The 23472-nt window shown below is 45.5% G+C and overlaps 1 protein-coding gene across 2 annotated transcripts in view; it reads right to left on the reverse strand.

The window, feature by feature from the left end:
* The window catches only part of LOC109777094 (chitin-inducible gibberellin-responsive protein 1), a 56825-nt gene that overhangs the window by 8983 nt on the left and 24370 nt on the right, over positions 1-23472 (reverse strand). The window contains exon 1 of one of the 2 annotated variants that reach the window (XM_020335746.4): positions 4004-4103. The exons of the other annotated variant lie outside the window; for it this stretch is intronic. The gene's annotated coding sequence lies outside the window, so the exon portion shown is untranslated. Of the gene's footprint in view, positions 1-4003; positions 4104-23472 lie in introns of those variants that run through there. 2 annotated transcript variants of the gene reach the window in all.

The following is a 23472-nucleotide window of genomic DNA, read 5'->3' on the forward strand; positions in this document are numbered from 1 at the left end:
ACATAGAAAATCACCAATACTTATTTTAAAAAACTGAAGAAGCGGGTTAATTATGACATATCTTCTCAAAAAGATCAATGTGCAAATGAATTAATTGCTACTGAGTCAAGATGGGAATGGGCCGACCCGGCCCTGGCCCTGTGGCCCCAAAGTCAATATGCGAGGCCATGGGTCGGCCCATTTCATCAGATATTTGTGGCCTTGCTGACCCGTTGGGTAGATGAGGCCAACCCAAAATCCAGCAGAATCAACACTGAAAATGATCTATGCCTTTGATACAGCATAATTATTATTCTGTTAGCATGATATTAATCAAGTGAGGAATCACTCTGCGACTGTGCCCCTTGTTGTTTGTTGTTGTCCGCCGTGATGGTCGCTATTTACTCCTTAGCACGGGTCGATGGTTGTTGCTGCTGCCTACTGTAGCAGTTGCGGCGTCGCTGTTACTATTACTGCCTAACGTCGGCCTGCAGCGGCAGTGTCGTCATGCACGCGCACTGTAGGTACTGAGCATCAAATTGGAGATGCACTGCTGCCCAAACACAATGTTCGCTGCAGTCTACAAGATTGACAAAAACTCCTACAGATATACGCACCGGAATCTACACTGAAGCTACTGCATACAACACAACCGAGACCCAAAACATGTGCTCAGGGGCAACGACTAGGGCCTAGGTTATTTGACTGGGTCGACCCGTCTGACCCATCGGGTCACACGGTGCCGGCTCCATTGACCCATTTATCATGTAAGGTCAACCCACTTGACCCATTGGCCTCGACTTTTTGGGTCGGGTCAGTGACCCAGCGGGCCAACCCGGCCCATTCCCATCTTGACTACTGAGACAACAACCAAATTCTGAAATATCAGAAATAATTAACTACAATAATGCTACAAGTTCTTACCCATGTACTATAAATAACAAATTGAACATTTTACGAGGAAGCTAAATATAACTGCAACAGCATAGCGATAGTGTTTGGATGACAACAAATTGATACTAACAGGTGTGTACATGCACAAATTTAGTAATATAGAACTAATAGCACTAAGACCGTCCACTATGTATGCCAAACCGGTGTAAAGAACTTGTAGCGTTGTCGCCTTCTCGTGGACACCCGTCGGTGCTGGTGGAACTTGGCCTTCTTCTTGACGGTTCCTTCTCCGCTCCCAAGCTCCCCTTTTGGATGGTGTAGTCATTCCGTTGCGCTTGCACTCCTCCTTTTCATCCGTGAAGTTCCGATGATACCTATGCATGCACACGGGAGGGGTGTCAAGTAGTATACCATCCTCGAAGGGGTCAATTGAACACGTCTAAAGGAGATGATTCATCTTTATGTATGTGAAGTCGATGTGGCACGTGGCACTTGCCAAACAAACTCTTGACATGGTGATGTCTGTAGGATGCTCCGCATCATGTTGTGTCTCCCAGTGCTCTGCGGAATGTGTGTAGTTGTCAAACCTTGCATTGAACATTAAGTCCGCTCTACGAAAATTAGTGCCAAAACTTAGTACCAACATCAAGTCCATGATTTTTAGTTCACGTGATGATATGTAATGTGATAGGAAAACCTATGTTTTCTTATAAAATGTAATGTTCAAGGGTATAATACTTTAAGATTTTGCAACTTCATAACATATGTTCGGCTGAACAATTAAATCCTCATATGTCTATGCACACATCTAAATTTTGGCTTTTCAAACTTAGTGTTTGCTGCCTCTTGAGCATGCGTTGGTTTTCCCTTGAAGAGAAAAGGGTGATGCAGTAAAGTAGCGTAAGTATTTCCCTCAGTTTTGAGAACCAAGGTATCAATCCAGTAGGAGACAACGCACAAGCCACCTAGTACCTGCACAAACAATCAAGAACCTTGCAACCAACGCAATAAAGGGGTTGTCAATCCTTTCACGGCCACTCGCAAAAGTGAGATCTAATAAAGATAGTAAAGTAAATATTTTTGGTATTTTTGTTGTATAGATTGGAAAGTAAAGATTACAAAATAGTAAACGAGATGCGATGTAAATAAAAGAGATGCAATATAATAAGAAAGAGACACGGGGGCCATAGGTTTCACTAGTGGCTTCTCTCAAGATAGCATGTATTATGGTGGGTGAACAAATTACTGCCGAGCAATTGATAGAAAAGCGCATAGTTATCAAGATATCTATGGCAATGATCATGAATATAGGCATCACGTCTGTGTCAAGTAGACCGAAACGATTCTGCATCTACTACTATTACTCCACACATCGACCGCTATCCAGCATGCATCTAGAGTATTAAGTTCATAAGAACAGAGTAACGCATTAAGCAAAATGACATGATGTAGAGGGATAAACTCAAGCAATATGATATAAACCCCATATTTTTATCCTCGATGGCAACAATACAATACGTGCCTTGCTGCCCCTACTGTCACTGGGAAAGGACACCGCAAGATTGAACCCAACACTAAGCACTTCTCTCATTGCAAGAAAAATCAATCTAGTAGGCCAAACTAAACCGATAATTCAAAGAGACTTGCAAAGATATCAAATCATGCATATAAGAATTCAGAGGAGAACCAAATAATATTCATAGATAATCTTGTTCATAAATCCACAATTCATCGGATCTCGGCAAACACACCGCAAAAGAGTATTACATCGAATAGATCTCCAAGAACATCGAGGAGAACTTTGTATTGAGAATCAAAGAGAGAGAAGAAGCCATCTAGCTAATAACTATGGACCCGAAGGTTTGTGGTAAACTACTCACGCTTCATCGGAGAGGCAATGAGGTTGATGTAGAAGCCCTCCATGATCGATTCCCCCTCCGGCAGATCGCCGGAAAAGGCCCCAAAAGTGGTTCCGTGGCTCTCTGCGATCGATCTAGGGTATAAGAGTATAAATAGGCGAACGAAGTATGTCGGTGGAGCAACGAGGGGCCCACGAGGGTGGGGGCACGCCTACCCCCCTGGGCGCGCCCTCCTGCCTCGTGGCCGCCTCGTGGAGTTCCAGACTTCGACTCCAAGTCTTCTGGATTGCTTTCGGTCCAAGAAAGATCATCGCGAAGGTTTCATTCCGTTTGGACTCCGTTTGGTATTCCTTTTCCGCGGAACTCTAAAATAGGCAAAAAAAAACAGAAACTGGCACTGGGCCTCCGGTTAATAGGTTAGTCCCAAAAATAATATAAAAGAGCATATTAAAGCCCATTAAACATCCAAAACAGATAATATAAAAGCATGGAACAATCAAAAATTATAGATACGTTGGAGACGTATCAAGCATCCCCAAGCTTAATTCCTGCTCGTCCTCGAGTAGGTAAATGTTAAAAACAGAATTTTTGATGTGTAATGCTACCTAACATAATTATCAATGTAATTTTCTTTATTATGGCATGAATGTTCAGATCCGAAAGATTCAAGAGAAAGGTTTAATATTGACATAAAAATAATAATACTTCAAGCATACTAACAAAGTAATCATGTCTTCTCAAAATAACATGGCCAAAGAAAGTTCATCCCTACAAAATCATATAGTTTGGCTATGCTCCATCTTCGTCACACAAAATATTCAGATCATGCACAACCCCGATGACAAGCCAAGCAATTGTTTCATACTTTAGTATTCTCAAACTTTTTCAACTTTCACGCAATACATGAGCATGAGCCATTGACATAGCACTATAGGTGGAATAGAATGGTGGTTGTGGAGAAGACAAAAAGGAGGAAGATGGTCTCACATCAACTAGGTGTATTAATGGGCTATGGAGATGCCCATCAATAGATATCAATGTGATTAAGTAGGGATTGCCATGCAACGGATGCACTAGAGCTATAAATGTATGAAAGCTCAACAAAAGAAACTAAGTGGGCGTGCATCCAACTTGCTTGCTCACGAAGACCTAGGGCATTTTGAGGAAGCCCATTATTGGAATATACAAGCCAAGTTCTATAACAAAAATTCCCACTAGTATATGAAATTGACAAAATAAGGGACTCTCTATCATGAAGATCATGATGCTACTTTGAAGCACAAGTGTGGTAAAAGGATAGTAGCATTGTCCCTTCTCTCTTTTTTCTCTTTTTTTTGTTTGGCTTCTTTGGCCTCTTTTTTTCATTGGCTTCTTTGGCCTCCCTTTTTTTCTCACACGGGACAATGCTCTAATAATGATGATCATCACACTTCTATTTATTTACAACTCAAGGATTACAACTCAACACTTAGAGCAAAATATGACTCTATATGAGTGCCTCCGGCAGTGTACTGGGATGTGCAATGAATCAAGAGTGACATGTATGAAAAAATTATGAATGATGGCTTTGCCACAAATACGATGTCAACTACATGATCATGCAAGGCAATATAACAATGATGGAGCGTGTCATAATAGACGGAATGGTGGAAAGTTGCATGGCAATATATCTCAAAATGGCTACGGAAATGCCATAATAGGTAGGTATGGTGGCTGTTTTGAGGAAGGTAAATGGTGGGTTTATGGTACCGGTGAAAGTTGCGCGGTACTAGAGAGGCTAGCAACGGTGGAAGGGTGAGAGTGCGTATAATCCATGGACTCAACATTATTCATAAAGAACTCACATACTTATTGCAAAAATTTACAAGTCATCAAAACCAAGCACTACGTGCATGCTCCTAGGGGGATAGATTGGTAGGAAAAGAACATCTCTCATCTCCGACTGCCACTCATAAGGAAGACAATCAAAGAAACACCTCATGCTTCAAATTTTTTACACAACGGTTACCATACGTGCATGCTACGAGACTTGCAAACCTCAACACAAGTTTTTCTCAAATTCACAATTATCTACTAGCATGACTCTAATATCACCATCCTCATGTCTCAAAACAATCATCAAGCATCAGACTTCTCATAGTATTCAACGCACTTTATATGAAAGTTTTTATTATACCCATCTTGGATGCCCATCATATTAGGACTAGTTTTATAGCCAAAGAAAATTACCATGCTGTTCTAAAAGACTCTCAAAATAATATAAGTGAAGCATGAGAGATCAATAATTTCTATAAAATAAAACCACCACCGTGCTCTAAAAAGATATAAGTGAAGCACTAGAACAAAATTATCTAGCTCAAAAGATATAAGTGAAGCACATAGAGTATTCTAATAAATTCCGATTCATGTGTGTCTCTCCAAAAGGTGTGTACAGCAAGGATGATTGTGGTAAACTAAAAAGCAAAGACTCAAATCATACAAGACGCTCCAAGCAAAACACATATCATGTGGTGAATAAAAGTATAGCCTCAAGTAAAGTTACCGATAGACGAGACGAAAGAGGGGATGCCTTCCGGGGCATCCCCAAGCTTAGGCTTTTGGTTGTCCTTGAATTTTACTTTGGGGTGCCTTGGGCATACCCAAGCTTAGGCTCTTGCCACTCCTTATTCCAAAATCCATCAAATCTTTACCCAAAAACTTGAAAACTTCACAACACAAAACTTCAACAGAAAATCTCATGAGCTTCGTTAGTATAAGAAAATAAACCACCACTATAAGGTACTGTAATAAACTCATTCTTTATTTATATTGGTGTTAAACCTACTGTATTCCAACTTCTTTATGGTTCATACCCCCTGATACTACTCATAGATTCATCAAAATAAGCAAACAACACACACAAAAACAGAATCTGTCAAAACAGAACAGTCTGTAGCAATCCAATTTGTTCGAATACTTATGGAACTCCAAAAATTCTGAAAAACAAGGTCAACCTGGATAATTTGTTTGTTTATCTTCTGCAAAAAGAATTAGCATTTTATCACGTTCTAGTGAATTTTAATAATTATTTTCGTGAGCACAAAGTTTTTGTCTTTTTTAGCAAGATCAAACAACTGCCACCCAAGAAGATCCTATTGGTTCTACTTGGCAAAAGCACTAATTAAAACATAAAACCATATCTAAACAGAATTTAGATGAATTATTTATTACTAAACATGAGCAAAAAGCAAAGAACAAAAATAAAATTGGGTTGCCTCCCAACAAGCGCTATCGTTTAACGCCCCTAGCTAGGTGTAAGGGCATATTTATCCCTTAGTTGTTTTGGTGATTGATGACAATGCTTTTGTGGACTAATCGTGTGCACTGAGCATTTCAGACATATCATGACTAGGCACAAGATGATTTGGTGCCCCTCGAAAACTTTTGAAGACAGCGTTCCTCTACGTTTCTTTTCGCTGGATTTGAGTCGTGGGAAAGCCGTACTATTAAGAGGGGGTCCGCGTTGGAAAAGTTTGGGTGGAATCAACACGTACACGTCTGTTCCTTTTTGCACCACCTTTCCTTTGGCTCTTTGGAGCATCCTCCGTTTTTCCGTGTCTCTGCGAAATGAAGGACTCCTAGTGTTGCTGAACTCGGGAATGCGGTAGTACTGCTCTTCGGAGCGGTAGTACCGCAGGCCCTTGCGGTAGTGCCGCAGGTGCCCACGATAGTACCGCTCATTGGGAGCGGTGGTACCGTGGCCCCAGGGCAGGCCCAGTGGCTCGAGTGGCTGTAGGGGCGGATGTAATTTTTTACATCCGTGCCCTACATGGTAGTACCGCGCCTCGGGCGCGGTAGTACCGCGAGCTCTGGGCAGGCGCGGCAACATAAGCGGAAGTAGGGGCGGATGTAATTTTTTACATCCGCGCCCTACACGGTAGTACCGCTCTAGGCTTGCGGTACTACCGTGTCGGATTTTTGCATAGATCTCAACTCAGTGGAAGTTGCCACGGATGTATTTTTATATGTCCGTGCCTTCCCAAATATGGACTATCCCTCCGAGATCATGGGAGTAAGGATACAGATGACAATTGGATCAAGCGCAAATTCGTCAAGGCCATGATGACTTACCACAAGGCCATGCCCTCCGTCATTCGTCAAAGGCCGGATTTCCACACCTTGTCCTCAAGTGAAGTGTTGGATGAGTTTGTGGCTATGAGTATCTTGGACAAGACCGCCGACAATGCGGTGTTGCATTCTCAAAGAGCAAAGAAGCCCAACCTTGCCTTGAAGGCCAAGGTTAGTGTGGAAGAAGAGGAAGAAGAGGAGAGCAATCCCGAAGATACAAAGTATGCTTATCATGAACACATGGTTCTTGCTTCAAGGCAATTTTGGAGCAAGAAGAACACAAGGCCCAACCTCAACAAGAACACCTCAAGTGGCACGAAGGGCAAGCAACGGGTGAGGACTTGCTATAATTGTGGCAATGTGAGCCACTTTGTTGCGGAATGCCCTTATGAGAAGAGGGAAGACAATGGTGGCAAGCTCATTCGAAAAGACAAGGCCAAGTCCTTCCCCAACAAGAGCAACTTCACCAAGAAGACTCCTCCCAAGGGGTTGGTGGCACAAGAAGAGTACAATGAGGATGATGATGATGATGAAGACGGTGAGTCGGTTGCCATGGCCTCCGTTGCCATTGCGACAACTCCACGGGTGTCTCTCTTCGACTCACCCAACGAGAACATCACCGCCAAGTGCCTCATGGCTAAAGCCACCAACAAGGTAACCCCCAACATCAAAACTAACATCATTAATAATCCTTCTTTGATGGATTGCATTGATGAACATGAGGGGTCTAATGTGGAGGAGAATGAATTTGAGTCTTTTATGAGTAAACTCAAGGGTAAGTCCAAGAAGCACTTCGTTGCTCTCTTGGAACAACTTGGTGAAGCCAATGACATGATCGAGACTCACGAAGATACCATCTCTAAGATGGAGGGGCATAGTCGATGAGATTTTGGATCTTTCAAATGCTCTCGAGGAAGAGCGAGGTCTTCGTTTGGCTCTTGAGAAGTCATACAACGATGACCACGCTAAATTAAAGAAAGATCTTGATCATGCTCTTGTTGTATCTCATGTGCTAAACTCCGAGAAGGCCAAGCTTGGGGTTGATCTTGCAAGACTCAAAGAGGAGTTTGACTTACTTGACAAGGATCACAAGGTCTTGAAGGGTGCTCATGCTAGCCTCAAAGAGTCTCATGATCAACTCCAAGTAAAGCTAACTAAGGAGAAAGCCACTTTTCCTCATATGGTCTTAATTGATAATGCAAATGCTACTAACCCGTGTTGTGAGCATGTGCATCTTGTTGAGGAGAATGCAAAGTTGAAGGAACAACTTGAGAAAGGCCTTGTGTCTTGCATACAAGGCGAGAAGAATCTCAACGACCTTTTGAGCAATCAAAAGGAAGTTGTGGCCAAGGAAGGGATTGGGTACGCGCCCAAGTCCACGAACAAGAAGAAGAATGACAAGGCCAAACGACCTCCTCCTCTCAAGCAAACCTTTGTGAAGGAGGGAGAGGGTGCTTCTAAGGAGAAGAAGAAGAACAATGTGAAGGGTAGTGATGCCAAGAAGGGCAATGCTACCCCTCCCAACAAAGCCGGCGACTTTAACCCTTCTTATGTGTTATGCCGTGCTAGTGATGGACATGTTTATGCCAAATTTGTTGGTTCTCCTTGTGAGTACATTGAATGGTCTATTTGGGTACCTAAGACCCATGTTATTAACATCAAAGGACCCATTACAAAATGGGTACCTTAAACCAAGCATTGATCTCTTGTAGGTGTTTGCTTCCGGTGGGGGATCATGGTTGCTTGATAGTGGAGCCACTAATCATATGACCGGAAGCAAGGACTTGGCGGTGGACGTACACAAGATACCATCTATGCCCACCAATGTCGAGTGGGGTGATGCCTCGTCCTCTAAGATATTGGGACTTGGAAAGGTTGTCATTTCTCATGATCTCACGATCGAGAAGGTCAGGCTTGTTGAGTCCCTTGCATACAATTTACTTTCCGTTTGTCAACTTGCACTCATGGACTTTGCCACTTTCTTTGATATTGATACCGTGGCCCTCTTGTGGAGCAAGACTCTTAAAGTAGCCTTTGTTGGGCATGTCGAGAACGGTCTCTATGTGATTAACTTTTTGGAGCGACCCACTAAGACCGCGACATGCCTAATGGCTAAAGTTGACGTGGGATGGCTTTGGCATCGCCGTTTAGCCCATGTCAATATGAGATCTTTGCAAAGTCTTCTCAAGGGGGACCATGTCCATGGACTAACAAATGTTAGCTTTGCTAAAGATCGTGCATGCAGTGCTTGTATCGAAGGAAAGCTACATGAAAAGGCTCACCCTCCAATGACTATCATTTACTCGAAGAGGCCTTTGGAGCTCCTTCACTTGGATCTCTTCGTGTTGGGAATCGTAGCATAATTTGAAAATTTTCCTACGCTCACCAAGATGCATCTATGGAGTATACTAGCAACGAGGGGAAAGGAGTGCATCTACATACCCTTGTAGATCGCGAGCGGAAGCGTTCCAATGAACGTGGATGACAGAGTCGTACTCGCCGTGATCCAAATCACCGATGACCGAGTGCCGAACGGACGGCACCTCCGCGTTCAACACACGTACGGTGCAGCGACGTCTCCTCCTTCTTGATCCAGCAAGGGGGAAGGAGAGGTTGATGGAGATCCAGCAGCATGACGGTGTGGTGGTGGATGTAGCGGGTCTCGGCAGGGCTTCGCCGAGCTTCTGCGAGACGGAGAGGTGTAACAGGGGGAGAGGGAGGCGCCCAAGGCTGTAGGTTGCCGCCCTCCCCCCTTTATATAGGCCCCCTGGGGGGGCGCCGGCCCTAGAGATGGGATCTCAAAGGGGGGGGGGGGGCGGCGGCCAAAGGGGGGGAAGGGGTTGCCTTGCCCCCCAAGGCAAGGGGGAAGTCCCCCCACCCTAGGGTTTGCAACCCTAGGCGCATGGGGGGAGGCCCATGGGGGGCGCCCAGCCCACTAGGGGCTGGTTCCCTTCCACTTTCAGCCCATGGGGCCCTCCGGGATAGGTGACCCCACCCGGTAGACCCCCGGGACCCTTCCGGTGGTCCCGGTACAATACCGGTAACCCCCGAAACTTTCCCGGTGGCCGAAACTGGACTTCCTATATATAATTCTTCACCTCCGGACCATTCCGGAACCTCTCGTGACGTCCGGGATCTCATCCGGGACTCCGAACAACTTTCGGGTTTCCGCATACATATATCTCTACAACCCTAGCGTCACCGAACCTTAAGTGTGTAGACCCTACGGGTTCGGGAGACATGCAGACATGACCGAGACGCCTCTCCGGTCAATAACCAACAGCGGGATCTGGATACCCATGTTGGCTCCCACATGTTCCACGATGATCTCATTGGATGAACCACGGTGTCGAGGATTCAATCAATCCCGTATACAATTCCCTTTGTCATTCGGTATGTTACTTGCCCGAGATTCGATCGTCGGTATCCCAATACCTTGTTCAATCTCGTTACTGGCAAGTCTCTTTACTCGTACCGCAATGCATGATCCCGTGACTAACGCCTTAGTCACATTGAGCTCATTATGATGATGCATTACCGAGTGGGCCCAGGGATACCTCTCCATCACACGGAGTGACAAATCCCAGTCTCGATCCGTGCCAACCCAACAGACACTTTCGGAGATACCCGTAGTGCACCTTTATAGTCACCCAGTTACGTTGTGACGTTTGGCACACCCAAAGCACTCCTACGGTATCCGGGAGTTGCACGATCTCATGGTCTAAGGAAAAGATACTTGACATTGGAAAAGCTCTAGCAAACGAAACTACACGATCTTTTATGCTATGCTTAGGATTGGGTCTTGTCCATCACATCATTCTCCTAATGATGTGATCCCGTTATCAATGACATCCAATGTCCATAGTCAGGAAACCATGACTATCTGTTGATCAACGAACTAGTCAACTAGAGGCTTACTAGGGACACGTTGTGGTCTATGCATTCACACATGTATTACGATTTCTGGACAATACAATTATAGCATGAATAATAGACTATTATCATGAACAAAGAAATATAATAATAACCATTTATTATTGCCTCTAGGGCATATTTCCAACAGTCTCCCACTTGCACTAGAGTCAATAATCTAGTTACATTGTGATGAATCGAACACCCATTGTGTCCTGGTGTTGATCATGTTTTGCCCTAGGGAGAGGTTTAGTCAACGGATCTGCTACATTCAGGTCCGTATGTACTTTACAAATATCTATGTCTCCATTTTGAACACTTTCACGAATGGAGTTGAAGCGACGCTTGATATGCCTGGTCTTCCTGTGAAACCTGGGCTCCTTCGCAAGGGCAATAGCTCCAGTGTTGTCACCGAAGAGAGTCATCGGGCCCGACGCATTGGGAATCACCCCTAGGTCGGTAATGAACTCCTTCATCCAGACTGCTTCCTGTGCTGCCTCCGAGGCTGCCATGTACTCCGCTTCACATGTAGATCCCGCCACGACGCTTTGCTTGCAACTGCACCAGCTTACTGCTCCTCCATTCAAAATATACACGTATCCGGTTTGAGACTTTGAGTCATCCAGATCTGTGTCGAAGCTAGCGTCGACGTAACCCTTTACGACGAGCTCTTCGTCACCTCCATAAACGAGAAACATATCCTTAGTCCTCTTCAGGTACTTCAGGATATTCTTGACCGCTGTCCAGTGTTCCATGCCGGGATTACTTTGGTACCTTCCTACCAAACTTACGGCAAGGTTTACATCAGGTCTGGTACACAGCATGGCATACATAATAGACCCTATGGCCGAGGCATAGGGGATGACACTCATCTTTTCTATATCTTCTGCCATGGTCGGGCATTGAGCCGTGCTCAATTGCACACCTTGCAATACAGGCAAGAACCCCTTCTTGGACTGATCCATACTGAACTTCTTCAATATCTTGTCAAGGTATGTACTCTGTGAAAGACCAATGAGGCGTCTTGATCTATCTCTATAGATCTTGATGCCTAATATATAAGCAGCTTCTCCAAGGTCCTTCATTGAAAAACACTTATTCAAATAGGCCTTTATACTTTCCAAGAATTCTATATCATTTCCCATCAATAGTATGTCATCCACATATAATATGAGAAATGCTACAGAGCTCCCACTCACTTTCTTGTAAACACAGGCTTCTCCATAAGTCTGTGTAAACCCAAACGCTTTGATCATCTCATCAAAGCGAATGTTCCAACTCCGAGATGCTTGCACCAGCCCATAGATTGAGCGCTGGAGCTTGCATACTTTGTTAGCATTCTTAGGATCGACAAAACCTTCCGGCTGCATCATATACAACTCTTCCTTAAGGAAGCCGTTAAGGAATGCCGTTTTGACGTCCATCTGCCATATTTCATAATCATAGTATGCGGCAATTGCTAACATGATTCGGACGGACTTCAGCTTCGCTATGGGTGAGAAAGTCTCATCGTAGTCAACCCCTTGAACTTGTCGATAACCCTTAGCGACAAGTCGAGCTTTGTAGATGGTCACATTACCATCTGCGTCCGTCTTCTTCTTAAAGATCCATTTGTTTTCTATGGCTCGCCGATCATCGGGCAAGTCAGTCAAAGTCCATACTTTGTTTTCATACATGGATTCTATCTCGGATTTCATGGCTTCTAGCCATTTGTCGGAATCCGGGCCCGCCATCGCTTCTTCATAGTTCGAAGGTTCACCGTTGTCTAACAACATGATTTCCAGGACAGGGTTGCCGTACCACTCTGGTGCGGAACGTGTCCTTGTGGACCTACGAAGTTCAGTAACTTGATCCGAAGCTTCATGATCATCATCATTAACTTCCTCCCCGGTCGGTGTAGGCACCACAGGAACATTTTCCCGCGCTGCGCTACTTTCCGGTTCGGAAGGGGTGACTATCACCTCATCAAGTTCCACTTTCCTCCCACTCAATTCTTTCGAGAGAAACTCCTTCTCAAGAAAGGACCCGTTCTTAGCAACGAAGATCTTGCCTTCGGATCTGAGGTAGAAGGTATACCCAATGGTTTCCTTAGGGTATCCTATGAAGACGCATTTTTCCGATTTGGGTTCGAGCTTTTCAGGTTGAAGTTTCTTGACATAAGCATCGCATCCCCAAACTTTTAGAAACGACAGCTTAGGTTTCTTCCCAAACCATAATTCATACGGTGTCGTCTCAACGGATTTCGACGGAGCCCTATTTAAAGTGAATGCGGCAGTCTCTAAAGCATAACCCCAAAATGAGAGCGGTAAATCGGTAAGAGACATCATAGATCGCACCATATCCAATAGAGTGCGATTACGACATTCGGACACACCATTTCTCTGAGGTGTTCCAGGCGGCGTGAGTTGTGAAACTATTCCACATTTCCTTAAGTGTGCACCAAACTCGTGACTTAAATATTCTCCACCACGATCTGATCGTAAGAATTTTATTTTCCTGTCACGTTGATTCTCAACCTCACTCTGAAATTCCTTGAACTTTTCAAAGGTTTCAGACTTGTGTTTCATTAGGTAGACATACCCATATCTACTTAAATCATCAGTGAGAGTGAGAACATAACGATATCCTCCGCGAGCCTCAACACTCATTGGACCGCACACATCGGTATGTATGATTTCCAATAAGTTGGTTGCTCGCTCCATTGTTCCGGAGAATGGAGTCTTGGTCATCTTACCCATGAGGCATGGTTCGCACGTGTCAAATGATTCGTAATCAAGAGACTCCAAAAGTCCATCTGCATGGAGCTTCTTCATGCGCTTGACACCAATGTGACCAAGGCGGCAGTGCCACAAGTATGTGGGACTATCGTTATCAACTTTACATTTTTTGGTATTCACACTATGAACATGTGTAACATCACGTTCGAGATTCATCAAAAATAAACCATTGACCAACGGGGCATGACCATAAAACATATCTCTCAAATAAATAGAACAACCATTATTCTCGGATTTAAATGAGTAGCCATCTCGAATTAAACGAGATCCAGATACAATGTTCATGCTCAAAGCTGGCACTAAATAACAATTATTGAGGTTTAAAACTAATCCCGTGGGTAGATGCAGAGGTAGCGTGCCGACGGCGATCACATCGACCTTGGAACCATTCCCGACGCGCATCGTCACCTCGTCCTTCGCCAGTCTCCGTTTATTCCGTAGTTCCTGTTTTGAGTTACAAATATGAGCAACCGCACCGGTATCAAATACCCAGGAGCTACTACGAGTACTGGTAAGGTACACATCAATTACATGTATATCACATATACCTTTGGTGTTGCCGGCCTTCTTCTTGTCCGCTAAGTATTTGGGGCAGTTCCGCTTCCAGTGACCACTTCCCTTGCAATAAAAGCACTCAGTCTCGGGCTTGGGTCCATACTTTGACTTCTTCCCAGTAACTGGTTTACCGGGCACGGCAACTCCCTTGCCGTCCTTCTTGAAGTTCTTCTTACCCTTGCCCTTCTTGAACTTAGTGGTTTTATTCACCATCAACACTTGATGTTCTTTTCTGATATCCCCTTCCGCTGATTTCAGCATTGAATATACCTCGGGAATGGTCTTTTCCATCCCCTGCATATTGTAGTTCATCACAAAGCTCTTGTAGCTTGGTGGAAGCGACTGGAGGATTCTGTCAATGACCGCGTCATCCGGGAGATTAACTCCCAGCTGAGACAAGCGGTTGTGCAACCCAGACATTCTGAGTATGTGCTCACTAACAGAACTGTTCTCCTCCATTTTACAGCTGAAGAACTTGTCGGAGACATCATATCTCTCGACCCAGGCATGAGCTTGAAAAACCAGTTTCAGCTCCTCGAACATCTCATATGCTCCATGTTTCTCAAAACGCTTTTGGAGACCCGGTTCTAAGCTATAAAGCATGCCGCACTGAACGAGGGAGTAATCATCAGCACGTGATTGCCAAGCGTTCATAACGTCTTGGTTCTGTGGGATTGGTGCATCACCTAGCGGTGCTTCTAAGACATAATCTTTCTTGGCTACTATGAGGATGAGCCTCAGGTTCCGGACCCAGTCCGTATAGTTGCTGCCATCATCTTTCAGCTTGGTTTTCTCTAGGAACGCGTTGAAATTGAGGACAACGTTGGCCATTAGATCTACAAGACATAGTGTAAAGATTTTAGACTAAGTTCATGATAATTAAGTTCATCTAATCAAATTATTTAATGAACTCCCACTCAGATAGACATCCCTCTAGTCATCTAAGTGAAACATGATCCGAGTTTAACTAGGCCGTGTCCGATCATCACGTGAGACGGACTAGTCAAGATCGGTGAACATCTCCATGTTGATCGTATCTTCTATACGACTCATGCTCGACCTTTCGGTCCTCCGTGTTCCGAGGCCATGTCTGTACATGCTAGGCTCGTCAAGTCAACCTAAGTGTATTGCGTGTGTTCCGAGGCCATGTCTGTACATGCTAGGCTCGTCAACACCCGTTGTATTCGAACGTTAGAATCTATCACACCCGATCATCACGTGGTGCTTCGAAACAACGAACCTTCACAACGGTGCACAGTTAGGGTGAACACTTTCTTGAAATTATTATAAGGGATCATCTTACTTACTACCGTCGTTCTAAGCAAATAAGATGCAAAAACATGATAAACATCACATGCAATCAAATAGTGACATGATATGGCCAATATCATTATGCTCCTTTGATCTCCATCTTCGGGGCACCATGATCATCTTCGTCACCGGCATGACACCATGATCTCCATCATCATGATCTCCATCATTGTGTCTTTATGAAGTCGTCACGCCAACGATTACTTCTACTTACATGGCTAACTCATTTAGCAATAAAGTAAAGTAAATTACATGGCGTTATTCAATGACACGCAGGTCATGCAAAATAATAAAGACAGCTCCTATGGCTCCTGCCGGTTGTCATACTCATCGACATGCAAGTCGTGATTCCTATTACAAAAATATGATCAATCTCATACATCTCATATATCATTCATCACATCTTCTGGCCATATCACATCACATAGCACTTGCTGCAAAAACAAGTTAGACGTCCTCTAATTGTTGTTGCAAGTTTTTACGTGGTTTGTAGGTTTCTAGCAAGAACATTTTCTTACCTACGTATGACCACAACGTGATTTGCCAATTTCTATTTACCCTTCATAAGGACCCTTTTCATCGAATCCGTTCCGACTAAAGTAGGAGAGACAGACACCCGCTAGCCACCTTATGCATCTAGTGCGTGTCAGTCGGTGGAACCTGTCTCACGTAAGCGTACGTGTAAGGTCGGTCCGGGCCGCTTCATCCTACAATGCCGCCGAAACAAGAAAAGACTAGTAGCGGCAAGAAGAATTGGCAAACTCAACGCCCACAACTGCTTTGTGTTCTACTCGTGCATAGTAACTACGCATAGGCCTGGCTCATGATGCCACTGTTGGGAATCGTAGCATAATTTTAAAATTTTCCTACGCTCACCAAGATGCATCTATGGAGTATACTAGCAACGAGGGGAAAGGAGTGCATCTACATACCCTTGTAGATCGCGAGCGGAAGCATTCCAATGAACGTGGATGACGGAGTCGTACTCGCCGTGATCCAAATCACCGATGACCGAGTGCCGAACGGACGGCACCTCCGCGTTCAACACACGTACGGTGCAGCGACGTCTCCTCCTTCTTGATCCAGCAAGGGGGAAGGAGAGGTTGATGGAGATCCAGCAGCACGACGGTGTGGTGGTGGATGTAGCGGGTCTCGGCAGGGCTTCGCCGAGCTTCTGCGAGACGGAGAGGTGTAACAGGGGGAGAGGGAGGTGCCCAAGGCTGTAGGTTGCTGCCCTCCCTCCCCCCCTTTATATAGGCCCCCTGGGGGGGCGCCGGCCCTAGAGATGGGATCTCAAAGGGGGGGGGCGGCGGCCAAAGGGGGGGAAGGGGTTGCCTTGCCCCCCAAGGCAAGGGGGAAGTCCCCCCACCCTAGGGTTTGCAACCCTAGGCGCATGGGGGGGAGGCCCATGGGGGGCGCCCAGCCCACTAGGGGCTGGTTCCCTTCCACTTTCAGCCCATGGGGCCCTCCGGGATAGGTGGCCCCACCCGGTGGACCCCCGGGACCCTTCCGGTGGTCCCGGTACAATACCGGTAACCCCCAAAACTTTCCCGGTGGCCGAAACTGGACTTCCTATATATAATTCTTCACCTCCGGACCATTCCGGAACCTCTCGTGACGTCTGGGATCTCATCCGGGACTCCGAACAACTTTCGGGTTTCCGCATACATATATCTCTACAACCCTAGCGTCACCGAACCTTAAGTGTGTAGACCCTACGGGTTCGGGAGACATGCAGACATGACCGAGACGCCTCTCCGGTCAATAACCAACAGCGGGATCTGGATACCCATGTTGGCTCCCACATGTTCCACGATGATCTCATCAGATGAACCACGGTGTCGAGGATTCAATCAATCCCGTATACAATTCCCTTTGTCATTCGGTATGTTACTTGCCCGAGATTCGATCGTCGGTATCCCAATACCTTGTTCAATCTCGTTACCGGCAAGTCTCTTTACTCGTACCGCAATGCATGAGCCCGTGACTAACGCCTTAGTCACATTGAGCTCATTATGATGATGCATTACCGAGTGGGCCCAGAGATACCTCTCCGTCACACGGAGTGACAAATCCCAGTCTCGATCCGTGCCAACCCAACAGACACTTTCGGAGATACCCGTAGTGCACCTTTATAGTCACCCAGTTACGTTGTGATGTTTGGCACACCCAAAGCACTCCTACGGTATCCGGGAGTTGCACGATCTCATGGTCTAAGGAAAAGATACTTGACATTGGAAAAGCTCTAGCAAACGAAACTACACGATCTTTTATGCTATGCTTAGGATTGGGTCTTGTCCATCACATCATTCTCCTAATGATGTGATCCCGTTATCAATGACATCCAATGCCCATAGTCAGGAAACCATGACTATCTGTTGATCAACGAACTAGTCAACTAGAGGCTTACTAGGGACACGTTGTGGTCTATGCATTCACACATGTATTACGATTTCCGGACAATACAATTATAGCATGAATAATAGACTATTATCATGAACAAAGAAATATAATAATAACCATTTATTATTGCCTCTAGGGCATATTTCCAACACTTCGGGCCTCCATCCTTCGATGGTCTTGGGGGTAGAAAGTATTGCTTGGTGATTGTGGATGATTATTCAAGATACACTTGGGTATACTTCTTCAAGACTAAGAGTGAGACTCAACAAACCGTTATTGACTTTGCAAATGAAGCCCAACGCCAACACAATGCAAAGATCTTGACAATAAGAAGTGACAACGGCACCGAGTTCAAGAACTACACCTTGGATGAGTTTCTCAATGATGAGGGGATCAAGCATCAATATTCCTCACCATACACCCCTCAACAAAATGGTGTAGCGGAGAGGAAGAACCGGACGTTGATGGATGCGGCAAGGAACATGATGGCGGAGTTCAAGTCTCCTTACAACTTTTGGGCCGAAGCCATCAACACCGCTTGTCATGCATCCAATCGGCTCTACCTCCGCAGGGGCTTGAACAAGACTCCATATGAGATACTCACCGGTAACAAGCCCAACCTCAAGTACTTCTGGGTGTTCGGGTGTAAGTGTTTCATTCTCAAGAAAGGTGTTCGTTTTTCTAAATTTGAGGCTAGAGCTCAAGAGGGCATATTTGTTGGTTATGCTACAAAATCTCATGCTTACCGTGTCCTCAATAAGTCTACGGGACTTATTGAGGAGACATGTAACGTGGAGTTTGATGAGAATAACGGCTCCCAAGTGGAGCAAAGTGGTACTTGTGATGTAGGTGATGAAATTCCTCCTCAAGCCATAAGAAGAATGGGTGTTGGCTTTATCCTACCCATTGAGGAACCCCTTGTGGCTGAAGGAGAAGGACAATGTTCCACTCAAGTGGAACCATCACCAACTCAAGACCCACATGCTTCCGAAGAACAAAGTGAAGGCCCTCAACCAAATGAACAAGATCAAGGGCAAGATCAACCTCAAGATGGTGGTGAATCACCAAGTTATGCTCAAGATCAAGTTCTCTCCTCCGAGCTAGTTCAAGATCAAGAACAAGCTCAAGACGACGCTCAAGATGATCAAGTTTCCGCTCCTCAACTCACCCTTGAGGAGGAATTGGAGCGTCGTGCCGCTAAGATTCCTTCCAAGCTATCCACCAAAGATCATCTCATGACAAATATGCTTGGAAGCTTAAGAAAGGGGGTAAGCACTCGTAGACAATTAGCAAACTATTGTGAACATCACGTGTTTGTCTCTTGTGTTGAACCCCAAAAGGTCTATGAGGCGCTCGAGGATCCGGACTGGCTTAATGCCATGCATGAAGAACTCAACAACTTCGAGCACAACAAGGTGTGGATATTGTTGTGCTCGAAGAACAAGTGGATGTTGAGTTCCAACAACTTCTATGGATGAGGCAAACTTTAAAGGATTACGGTGTCATTTGTGACAAAGTGCCTCTTTGGTGTGATAATGAAAGTGCCATCAAGATTTCTCTCAACCCGGTTCAACACTTCAAGACGAAGCATATTGAGATTCGGTATCACTTCATCCGGGATCACATTAGGCTAGGGGAGATCGAGCTCAACTATGTCAACACTCATGATAACCTTGCAGATATTTTCACGAAGCCCTTGGATGAAGCAAGATTTAGCGAGTTAAGGCATGAGCTAAATATCATTGGTTCGAGCAATGTTGCTTGAACCCTTGCACACCCCACCATAGTAAACTTGTTATCTTGTTTAGGTGTAGGCATGGACATAGGGGGGGTTGTTGTTCTCTCAATGAACTCTCCCTCCCCCATTATGCATAAATTGATCAACTCTTTCACATTAGCCATTGTTGATGGTACTTGTGCTTCAAAGTCGAGTTTTGGTCATGGGCCCAAGGATAATTCTTCGCACTGCCATACCAATTGACTCAAACATAGGTGGCTCCGGCCACCACCCTCTCTTTGGAGAGGTTGTGTTGCGTGTTTAGTCCTTGTTGTCTCTTGCCCCCCCTTTCTTCGTGTCGAGCTTGCGTGTGTGGTCTCATGGGTTAGCTCTTTGGTGTGTCCTTTTGCTTGAAGGTTGCATTGCAAAGGACCTTTTCTTATTTGTTTTCGAAACTTGCATTTTCTTGGGTCTACGGTGCTACCGTGGCTTGCCACGGTACTACCGCAGGAGCTGCGCATGGTACTACCGCACCCAGCACGGCAGTAGTTTTTTACTGTCGCTCGGGGAGCGGTACTACCGCCCACGATGCGGTACTTCCGCCCGGGCAGTACTACCGTGATGACACGCGGTACTACCGCACAGTCGCGAGCGCGTGGGGGTTAAGAGCGGGCAGGGGGAGTTCCAATTCCCCCATACCCATTCAACTCTTTTTCCCCACGTCGTCTCTCTCTCCTACCCAAGAACGGCGCCAGAGAACCTCGCCGGATCTCCGTCTCCGGCCGCTCTCCTCGCATTCCGTCCGGTGGGATCGTTCCCCACCACGTCCTCTTGCCATGGAACAAGGTTTCTCCCCAAATCCCTCTCTCTTTGGTTCGTTCTTTCGTCTCTAGGTTTTTGGGGAGATGCATGTTGTTCTTGAGATTTTAGGCCAAATCTTTGCAAGAGTAGGATGTAGGAGAGTAGTAATGCATACAGATGGTACTTGGTATGTTGTCCCTTGGTAGATTTGATCAACCGTAGTACCGCTCCATTGTCACGGTTGTGCTCAGATCCGTTTGTGGTTCGGATCTGAACCCGTGCGGTACTACCGCACCACCCCTGCGGTACTACCGCTCGTACGGTACTACCGCTCCTCAGTAGCGGTACTACCGTGCGAGGCGCTGAAGTAAAATTTTACTTCCGCTCCAGGCGCGGTACTACCATGCCTTCCTGGCGCTGTAATACCGTGGCTGGAGCGGCACTAATATTTTAGTTCCGCGCATCCATGCGGTACTACCGTTGGTGTCAAATCTCCCAAGTGGCAATTATCCAATGCTAGTTCTACTTGTTTCACCTGTTTTGCTGTGGTCTTTGCATTTCCTTCTCGCTTCTCTTGCGTGTTTTTATGTTTTGTGTCATAGGTGGTGGCTCCGGTGCCCTTGTATGTCGTTCCAATCCCAGCCGTGACACGGGCTCCAAGCGTCTGCGCAACCAAGACGAAGCTCCAGAGGGCTCCAATGCCCCCCAATGCAGGACCAAGACCGCCGCCACCAAGAACAAGGAGCCCTCCATGGGCATGGATGAGATACCACTTGCTGAGTTTGTCACTTGAAGGAAGATCAACCCCTATGTGAATCCTCGTGCCAACTTCAGAGGGAATGATCTGTTCTGGACCAAGCAGCAGAATCTCATTTATCTGGATGTGATCAAGGCCAAGCAGAACATATATGTGGACGTGCACTGGATTGACATGAATCATATGAAGGAGGATAAGCACCGTGACTACTTTGGTGAGGCTTTGGACCTCGTGGAGCAGTTTGGCATTAAGCACGTGATCTCCTTCCATCTGGATTATGACCCTGAGATTGTGGCCCAGTTCTTTGCCTCGGTCCACTTCCATACTGATGAGGAACGGTCCATGACTTGGATGACCAATGGACAACAGATGACTGCTAAGTGGAAGGACTTCATGGATTTGCTACAGGTGCCTGATGAGGGACTCAACACGTCCGTTGGTGTCCGCCCTCATGCCAACCCGAGTCCGCTAACAAGAACAAGCTCCAGCAGTACTATGTTGAGAAGAAGCTTCCCAATGACAAGAAGACGTGGGTGCTGAACCCATTCCTTGACATCATGCACCGGATCTTCCGCAACTCCCTCTTTCCACGCATTGGTGATACGTCTCCAATGTATCTATAATTTTTGATTGTTCCATGCTATTATATTATCTGTTTTGGATGTTTAATGGGCTTTATTATACACTTTTATATTATTTTTGGGACTAACCTACTAACCAAAGGCACAATGCAAATTGCTGTTTTTTTGCCTATTTCAGAGTTTCGCATAGAAGGAATATCAAACGGAATGAAACCTTCGGGAGAGTGATTTTTGGAACAAACGCAATCCAGGAGACTTGGAGTGGACATCAAGGAAGCGACGAGGTGGCCACGAGGCAGGGAGGCGCCCCCAGGGGGGTAGGCGCGCCCCCCATCCTCGTGGGCCCCTCGTGGCTCCCCTGACCGACTTCTTTCGCCTATATATACTCATATACCCCGAAAACATCCAAGAGCACCATGAAACCCTATTTCCACCGCCGCAACCTTCTGTACCCGTGAGATCCCATCTTGGGGCCTTTTCCGGTGCTCCGCCGGAGGGGGCTTCTACATCAACACCATAGCCTCTCCGATGATGTGTGAGTAGTTTACCACAGACCTTCGGGTCCATAGTTATTAGCTAGATGGCTTCTTCTCTCTCTTTGGATCTCAATACAAAGTTCTCCTCAATCATCTTGGAGACCTATTCGATGTAATTCTTTTTGCGGTGTGTTTGTCGAGATCCGATGAATTGTGGGTTTATGATCAAGATTATCTATGAACAATATTTGAATCTCCTCTGAATTCTTTTATGTATGATTTGATATCTTTGCAAGTCTCTTCGAATTATCAGTTTGGTTTGGCCTACTAGATTGATCTTTCTTGCAATGGGAGAAGTGCTTAGCTTTGGGTTCAATCTTGTGGTGTCCTTTCCCAGTGACAGCAGGGCAGCAAGGCACACATTGTATTGTTGCCATTGAGGATAAAAAGATGGGGTTTATATCATATTGCTTGAGTTTATCCCTCTACATCATGTCATCTTGCCTAATGCGTTACTCTGTTCTTATAACCTAATACTCTAGATGCATGCTGGATAGCGGTCGATGTGTGGAGTAATAGTAGTAGATGCAGAATCGTTTCGGTCTACTTGTCACGGACGTGATGCCTATATACATGATCATGCCTAGATATTCTCATAACTATGCACTTTTCTATCAATTGCTCGACAGTAATTTGTTCACCCACCGTAGATACTATCTTGAGAGAAGCCACTAGTGAAACCTATGGCCCCGGATCTATTTTCCATCATATAAGTTTCCAATCTATTTTACTTTGCAATCTTTACTTTCCAATCTATACAACAAAAATACAAAAAATATTTACTTTACTATCTCTATCAGATCTCACTTTTGCAAGTGGCCGTGAAGGGATTGACAACCCCTTTATTGCGTTGGTTGTAAGGTTCTTATTTGTTTGTGTAGATACGAGGTGACTTGCGTGTAGTCTCCTACTGGATTGATACCTTGGTTCTCAAAAACTGAGGGAAATACTTACGCTAGTTTGCTGCATCACCCTTTTCTCTTCAAGGGAAAACCAACGCAGTGCTCAAGAGGTAGCAAGAAGGATTTCTGGCGCCGTTGCCGGGGAGATCTACGCTAAGTCAAGACATACCAAGTACCCATCACAAACTCTTGTCCCTCGCATTACATTATTTGCCATTTGCCTCTCGTTTTCCTCTCCCGCACTTCACCTTTGCCTTTTCTTCGCCCCTCTTCCGTTCGTTTGCTTGTGTTGCCATGTGCCTTCTATGTGCTTGCATCTTCGCTTGCTAAAAATATATTGATATGGATCCTCATCCCCCTTGCTAATATTTTTAAGAGATC

The sequence above is a fragment of the Aegilops tauschii genome, chromosome 2 (genome assembly GCF_002575655.3).
Source record: "Aegilops tauschii subsp. strangulata cultivar AL8/78 chromosome 2, Aet v6.0, whole genome shotgun sequence".
Lineage (NCBI taxonomy): Eukaryota > Viridiplantae > Streptophyta > Magnoliopsida > Poales > Poaceae > Aegilops > Aegilops tauschii.